Here is an 8,792-nt window from a genome sequence, read left to right as displayed (position 1 = left end):
GCACAAATCCAAACCACAGCCTCGTACCAGCTACTGTGGAGAAAATTAACTCTACACCAGCCAAAACCAGCACACAGTGGTAAAATTAAGCATAATAAATAATGTGCTGGTGAGTTATGGCATTTAGACTCACTTGAGTCAAATTTGAAAAAGGATCTCAACAGGTTACATCATGCCTTTGGAGTTTTGCCTAGTAAGGATTTCTAGCCCCAAGAGCTGCCCCATGCACCCTCCCTGACAGGGCCACATTCACTCACTTCTCAGCAGTCATATAGATGACTGTGCTGCATATTTCCTTCCCCTAAACACCTGGAGAAGGATTTTCTCACAGAGAAACTTAAGCACAGAACCTCCAATTTAACCCGTGCTCAAACGAGTCACAGAATGCACGACACTTGCTGGGATCAAAGCACCAGCAGGATACTGACTCCATCTCCCTTCAGATTTGGCAGCTACTGCTCTGTCACTTGGGACTTCCCAAACACACCGCTGTGATGTGGTTCCTTTGCATGCTCCATCTCTTTATATACTTGCTGGTCTGGAAAAGCCATCTAATACAGATTCATTGAACTAAACCACCAGACACCAATTTCAGCAGACTCCTTAATACAGGGAATTGCAAATGCTATGAGGGAATTTCATGTTCTTCATCATCGCTTCTGAAGATGAAGGTGAGTTGCCTATTTAGATGGATAACATTATGGGGTGACACATAATACATAATCCCATGGTAGCCACCCCCTGACAATGTCACATTCATTAAGTCAAAGATTATTTTGCCTTTTGTGTTATCTTACACTAGTCCTAAGCATAGGACAAAGAAGAAGAATGCCTGTCTTGCACATCACTTACTATTAGGCTGTCTGGTTACATCACATCAGCTGACACAAAGTTAATTAATGGGAGCAGATAAAATGTGACACAAATGTCACATTGAATCAGATTTTAATGGAGTTGGCAGCTTTTACACCACAGATGAAAAATACCAAGTTAAACCATCATACCTGGAGGTACTCAGGATAAAGCAATGTTAGTCACTAACTGCCAGCCAAATTTTCATATTCTAATGGTGCATCTCTAACTTATAAAATGGCCATTTTTGTTTGCTGTTATGTTCCAATTCCTTCCCAAAAGTCATTAAAAGATATGATGAGGACTAACCAGGACAAAGTATGCTTCAGCAGGGAATTCATCTACTGAAAAAACCCACCAAAATCAGTAACAACTTTTCTATTGATTCAAACAGGAATTGGATCAAGGTGTCCATGCCTCAATAAATATGTTTACTGTACAACTAATTTCCCATTAGAAGGAAAAGTAGGGGGGTTTTTTGTAGGCCGGTGGGAAAAAACCAGAGCAAATATTATGTAACAGAGCAGACAGATTACAAAGGGGAGGGAGCACTTGGGTGATGTATCAAGTGATAATACCATGTTGGATCTTTCAATGTTTTCATTTTCCACTCATACAGAAATTTTACACTGAGGAAAGAGCAAGACGGATGTTTGCAACATGACTCATGTCCATGCGCCTCCAAGCTACAGCTGGCAGAGAAAACATGGCATTAGGGCATCAGAGAGCCCACTGGGCCCTTGCCCCCTCCTTACCCAGCTTCTGGAGCAGAAAACAGCCCCAGGACCTTCGGAGCTCCTGTACCTGTGGCTTCTAAACCAGTCTTTCCAGGGCCACATCATGCAGGAGATATAGAGAATCTTGACAGTCCTCTGCAGGGATCCTCCTTAGCCACAGCTGCAGCTCATATCAATTACTCCTGGCAATGTGAGGGTGTTTATCATGCAGTGCCTTGGTGGGATTCTGCCTTTACAGCAGATGATTGTCAGGAAACTCTTGTGTCACACCAGTAAGGTAATGCTCTGATAACACAGTTAGTTAATAACTTGTTGCAAATAGAAGACAAGTCAAAACTACAGAATTGCAGCCTGACAAAGGAAAGAAAAGAGAAAACGGCCAGCATCATCACTGCCTGCAGTCCTCACACATCACCTGCTCACCAGCACACCGCCTGCACACTGCAGCAATGAGCTGCAGCAGGATGGGGAGGGCATGAGCTGGCAAAGGGATTCTGCTCCCCAAAATACATCACCTAGATAGTTTCCTCACATGCTGATTTTCTTTCTCTCACCATATCATTTATACATCAGAAAAATTTTCCTTCCCTAGTCTGCATGTCTTATGGTGAAAGGAAAAGGACAGGTATCCCTGCAGGGACTGGGATGCTGAGCAGTGTCTGTCAGGGGTAGCAGAAATTAAAAGAACACCATCCAGATCATGTGGTATAAACTATCATAACCTCCTCCCTGGCTTTGTAACCACCACATAACAATGCTTCAGAAGAGGAGTTGTGTTTAGCACCCTTTGCATACCAGATCTTGCTGTGCCCTGCTGCTCATTTTGCTATGAATCTTCCCTTTCTACTTGACGAGAGCAGAGGCTCATCTCTTGCTGCTTCTTTTTCTAAAAGCTCTAATAGCTTCACTCCTCAGCCCAGTTCTGGAGCAAGAGAGCACGTGCAGGGAGATGCTGGGGGCAGGGGTGCCAGCTGATAATTGTTGATTGTTGACTAAGATTTTCAGTATATTAGACAACGTACCTGTGCTCTTTTCCAGGCTCCCCACAGTAGCTGCTTTCAAGGCCAGGTGGCACTGAACAGAGACCCCACTGTTGAGGCCAGAATTGCCCACTGAGAGTTTGCCTTTTGTATGGAAACTCTGATAAAGGGCACTTGAACAAATCAGACATTTTCTCTGAAGTGAAAACATTTCCAGCTTATCCTCTTGATCCTTCAGATTGTTATTCATTGTGTGCACTAGAGGACTGCCTGCAGATGGACCCAAGTAAGGTATTAATTCAATAATGAATCCAGGAGCTAACCAGTAGACTAAGACTTAAATTGCAAAACAATTCATCTTCAAATCTGTTCATAAGTGAGAAACAGGTATCTTGAGGCTGGTAACCTTTTAGAAACACCACGGTGACAGATTCTGCCTGACAGGTTTGATATGAATTCTGCCCACTGCATAAATATTGATGGATTTAATGCTCAGCATTGCAGACTTAATCTTCTTAGCAGGTACGTTTCCAGATTTGGAGCTGTGCTGACTGCAGGGTCCCCCCTCCTTCCCCAGTGTGGCAGCGATGAGCTCAAGGTGCTATTTAGAGTCATTAGCCCTTGAATGGAAAAAGTTAATTGACAAGTGTTCATGAATGTTGTGTACCTGACCGTCTCAGAAGAATGGCTCAATTTACATTCTCTCAGCCAAGTGGCTTCAGGACCGTTAAGAGTCTCTGACACACTGAAGAAGGGATGGGGAAGGCACACAAGGGAACAAGGACCCTGTGATAGAACTGCTCTCTCGTGGCAGAGCAAACAAGCTAGCCTGGCACTGCTACTGCACTTCCACATTCCCTGCAGGTTCCCAGGAAATCTCTGTGATTGGGATGAGAAGGAAGCAAAGATAAACAGGATTTCAATGTGAGTGTTCTCCGAGAAGGTCTGTGTCCGTGGGGATTCAGAACCCATCTCCACCAGCCAGACACGTAATTTTTAACTCCCCTTCTTCAATGTCAAAGCTAATGACATAAAGAACATACAATATTGAGACCTAACTTTACTGACACTATGAAATATTAAGGAAGCAAGATAGGAAAAGAATATTTTAAAAAAATGTGCATCAGTTTGCTGGTTTTTGTCTTCTGCACAGCTCCCACTTGTTTATTCCTCAAATTTAGGTAACTTGGCTGCTGAAAGTTTATTCTCACTTTTAAAATAAAGAAAGTTTTAACCTGATTGTTTAAATTAATGAGCTGCTCTGCATATTCTCTATTTTGAACTGGAGCCACTCTCATTCGGCCCTGCCAAACTAAATTCTTTGACGCAATTTCTAAGAATAAATTTCCTCCTGAAAGCTGAAAATGGCCACACCAATCCATATTGTCCAGCCTGCTGAAACTGGGATTTTATAATGGAAATATGCAGAGCCCTCAGTGACAGTGATGCAAATTACTGTTGTTTTGGGGGGTTTTTTTGCCAAGGCTATTCTGAGATTCTGAGGTCAGTACTTACTGACTTGATGACAAGGGAATTAACTGCACAAACACCAGGTGAAATTAGAATTAAAAAAACCTCACTGGGAAAAAATAGAAACATTCAATAATAGATGTGCCATTGGTTAAAGAGCTGGAATGATATTTTTTACTTTTACACTGACAAATGGATACAAGGGGAAGGAAAGGATTTTGTGCTATTAACTAATATTCTTTAAAAAAATTATTATCAAATCTCTATGATCAAACCTTTAAAGATGTATTCTATAGAATGAAATATCTGGATATCATATATTAACTGCCAGTTACCTGCAACCATGCAGATCATTTCCCCTTGCCTCTCCTTTCTCTTAAGGCTGTACCCCCACGTCAGGCAGTGTATCTCACTGTCACTTCCTGAGTGCACCATAAATCAGAGGTAGTTTTGCTGCTGAGCTGCTGTGCTTAAATCAAGCCCTGTGTGTACTAATAAATATAAACTCCATAGCAGCTGGGTGCCGTAATCCTGATAGGGCTCTCTGGAGGCTGTCATCAGTAACCTGGCAGCAATTGCACCCTGGTACCCAGGATTTGTAATTCTGCTCTTGCACTGGCTAGAGCAAGATTTCTGCTTGCTTCAGTTAATGTAGATTATGCCCCTTTAATCTCTCCTGTTGATATTATCACACACTGTTTTTCAGGGGGGATCATGATATAGAGAGAAATCATAGTCAGCCTTTCTACAAGGGCCTAATCTTGCAGACTCCTCACTCAGTGAGACCCTGGGGCACCAGTGCATAGCAAGGCCTGGCTGCACTAAGACAGCAATAACAGGAGCACCTTAGGGAAGAGCTGTTTGGTGCCACATCCCCAAATCTCTCTGAGCAGAGTGGGAGGTGGCAGCACCAGCCCAGGCTGTCAAAGAGCAGCAATCTCTGTTCTCCCAGTGCAGCACTTGCTTTAGACACAGCAATAAATACAGTGCCCAAGTCTGGAAGAATGCTGGAGTAATGAGGAATTTGGCACCTGGAAATTTGACCCAAGGAGAGAGGAACGGCAGCAGCACCTCAAATACTTGTTGCAGACACCAGGTTTTCCTGAGAGCCATTTTCCTCTTTCTGAAGTTGTAAACACATGAAGCAAATTTTGTAATGTGAACATCTCATGAACATGGATGAAGGACCCTCTGCAGCACATCTTCCCACCCACACATACTGGAATGTGGCAAGATGAGGTGCATGCTGTGCTCCAGCTACTCTAGGAATTGCCAAGGAGCCTAGTACAGTCACCCAAAAATACCACCCAGAATAATTTACCATATAGTTGTGTTCTGCCTTGTATCTTACAGGTATTTTTTCTGCTGGAACCATACAAATATATTTCATAAAACTGATGTATCTTAAGACTAGAAACTTTGCCACTCCATTATTTCTGTTTGTTTCAGAGAGAGGACCTATCTCTGAATCAAGGCAAAGCAGGGATTTTATTCCCTTTGATTCAGAAATTAAGATCTGTACATTTCAAAGAGAAATATTTAACTATATTCAGATGGGCTAAAACGGTGCTAGAAGATCTTTATTACAGATTTAACACTATAAGCAAAAGCTCTTCCTTAATAAAGTTTACAAAGTAAGACAAATTTGAAGAAAAAAATAGAACTATGGTTCTGTACAGACAGCAGCAAGGATATACTCATAATTTGAAATAAAGATAACATCCAATTTATTTGCAGTCTATCTTTTAAGGGAGAAAAACATTTTTGCCTCCAGCTGTAGAGAACAGAATTATTTCCAATCCATCAAAGAGAAAAACACAGTACAGACCTCATGAGCCATATCATCAATAGCAGCATCAGTGCTTCATGGAAGACCCCAGCAGCAGTCCTGAGGACCTACATTTCCTTCAACCACCATTTACCAGTCAGAGAAAAGCTCTTCTGGGGCATGTGGGACTGGCATGATGCTACAGCTGAAGTACTGCAGGTGCAGCAGAAGGTCCAGTAAAATCAATATTTTGCTTTCATGCAAAGTCTGAGGACATAGTCTGACCACTGCTATCTCCATGGCTTCTCCTTACTCTTTTGGAAAGAGCAGCATTGGTTTACAACCATGTGTCATCTCAACCTTGGGAAATTAATGCAGTTCTGTGCTCGTGGCACGAGCTCTGGCATGCCCTCCATCAGAGAGAGTCCACCTGCTTTACTTCTGTGCATTGCAGAAGCAACTTTGGCATCAGGAATGGTGCTGCTGGCTGGGCAACTTCGCTGGCTTCTTTGCAGAGAAGACACAGCAGGAGCCAATGATATAGGTTCACATTAGCTCGGAGATAAAGGAAGAGAGAGGTGGTTCTGGTATGGCTCCTAACAGGTTTATTGTCAGAAGTTTTGCAACCAGAACATGGCGATGATCTTAATCTCGGATCCTGCCGAGAGGCTTTTCCCTCAGTTTTATTGGGGGTTTGAAAACCGCGGGGAAAGGGGAAAACAACCAATGAGTTACAAGCCGGGGGAGGATACAATTCAACAAGAACCAATGGGGGAAACCAAGAGGTGGGAGTTATAACAAAGAACCCATGAACAACCAAGTAACCAAGAAATTTCCCGAACACGGGGAGGCAGCTTGGGATTGATTGGCATCTCGCTGCCCCAGCCCCACAGAGGGCTGGGTCATAGCAACAGGAAATATAAACATATTTGTGCAGAATGGGCCTATTAACTAAACCTCTGCTGCAGGGCATAGCTCAGGTGATCCACTGAATTTTCTCTGCCTCCCCTCAAAAGCCTCTGGGAAGCCTCAGGAAGCTTATACAATGTAAGGGCACCAAGCACTGAACCCAGTCCCTTGATGTTTTGAGTTTAACCATTTCGCTTTTAGCCTCATCACCCGGTGAAGAGGAGGGAAGTGGTGTTGGCAAAGTTTGCCTTGCAGTGGGGTGAGAGCATGGAGAGGCAGGGGAAGGGTGCAGGAAAATGCTCCAGTGCCTAAACACACTCCTCAGCAACATCCCTGTTGTTCTTCTGGCTCCTCAGGAGCATGGGGCGCTCCCAGGTCTGGGAGTGAAGCGAGACTTTTACAGAAACCTGCAGAGAGCAAGAGCACTGTCAGGGAAAACCACATGAGAGAGCCAGGAGAGGAGAGGATTTGGGGCATCCAGGTGATCTGGGCTGTGGTTTTGCTTCTCTACCCTTGCTGGAGTAAAGATACAGTAAAGATAGAATAACCACGAGTATCAGTGGAGAAGAAAACCATGGCAACAGAAATGTAGTTCATACATAATTCTATTGCCATCAAGATATTTGTCAAGTGCCAACTCCCTGGGAAAAATGCATTTTTCATTAGTACTACACAGAAATTAGCATCAGAAGAATTAATGCACTTAATAACTATCAAAGAACACTGAGAAATGTGCATGAGATGAGACATGAAGAGAACTGTATTTATGTGTCCCTTCAACCTATAGCAAATATCAGCTAACTGGATAAATGTCACTGCAAGTTGGAATCATGATTTTGTGCCATTTTAAATTTAAGTGAAGGATTTTCTTTCTTTAGCTAATGCTGGAGGTGACATAACAAATACAGGGCACAAGCTCCTTGTTTGTGTTGCGAATCTTTCAGCCTTTAACCTAGAAAAAGGTGAAGGCATTTCCGAAACAGGTCAGGTCATAGGCTAATCTGGCTGGTTTGTACCCAGACGAGAAGTGTGTAGCAGACATGGGGCCTGTCAGACCCTTTAGGGCCTTGGGACTTAAGCCATCTCCTCCTCCTCAGTTTTCCTCCTCCGTCTAAGCAAGGAGACTCTGCAGCCCACTGGCACTGCTGTGCAAGTGCCTCCCAGCCAGGGGAGCACTCATGGACCACATTCAGCCAGACCTTTGCTGTTTCACGAAGCAGCAGCACAGAAAATCTATGGGTGGCTATAGAAGATCCAGGGGTTTGTGTGCTGGGCCGAGTGCCTCCAAACCCACTCTAATACTCTGTTTCTTGGCTTATCTCCAAGGTTATCTCCTGCTACCCTGTAGGTACAAAAATGCTGTTAGTGAGGATCTTCTTGCTATTTTCTAAGTCCGTGAGAGACTTTTCTCTCTCACAGAAGAGGTAGCAGGGAATGTAAACAACCAAGCCACCTGCAACCTTGGAAAGTCTTGTTTATGGTATAGTAGAAAATACTTTGGTAATGGATGTTTTAGGATTTTGGCCAATCACCCCCAAGAGGTGGCTGGTCCCTTGTCCAATTAGACTATGAAGAAAAAAGTCTATAAAAGTGTTTGTAAAATAATTAAATAAATCAATCTTGCTGCATAATTCCTGCCTGCTGGATCTTCTCCTCCTCCTCCTCCTCCTTACTGCTGCAGGACACGGTGATATACTGTAGGAACCAGGCCTGCAGTAATACTACCCCACACTCCAAACTTCTCCACATGGCTTTGGTATCTCCCCTCCTTCCATATCACAGCCTGCTAATTTGAAGTGCTAGAGAACAAGCAACCAACTTACCAGGGCATCTCTGGGCTTTTCATCCTTATCTCAACACAGTCTACTTCTTGGTTTTGGTCCACAGAAAAAGAGAAATACCTTTTTTCTCCAGCTCTAATTCATTAAATACACAACACACAGGCTACAATTAGGATGACTACAGGTGTCTTGGGGTGACCTTATGATGTGTATCCCATATCGCTGCCTATGCCCAGAAATTAATTTTTGGGCCTTTCTATGCCTCTAAACTGAGCCTGAGAGGGGGAAGGAAAAA

This window comes from Corvus brachyrhynchos, unplaced genomic scaffold (assembly GCF_000691975.1).
Source record: "Corvus brachyrhynchos isolate BGI_N302 unplaced genomic scaffold, ASM69197v1 scaffold36, whole genome shotgun sequence".
In the NCBI taxonomy this organism is placed as follows: Eukaryota; Metazoa; Chordata; class Aves; order Passeriformes; family Corvidae; genus Corvus; species Corvus brachyrhynchos.
Note: the sequence above shows the minus strand (reverse complement) of the source record.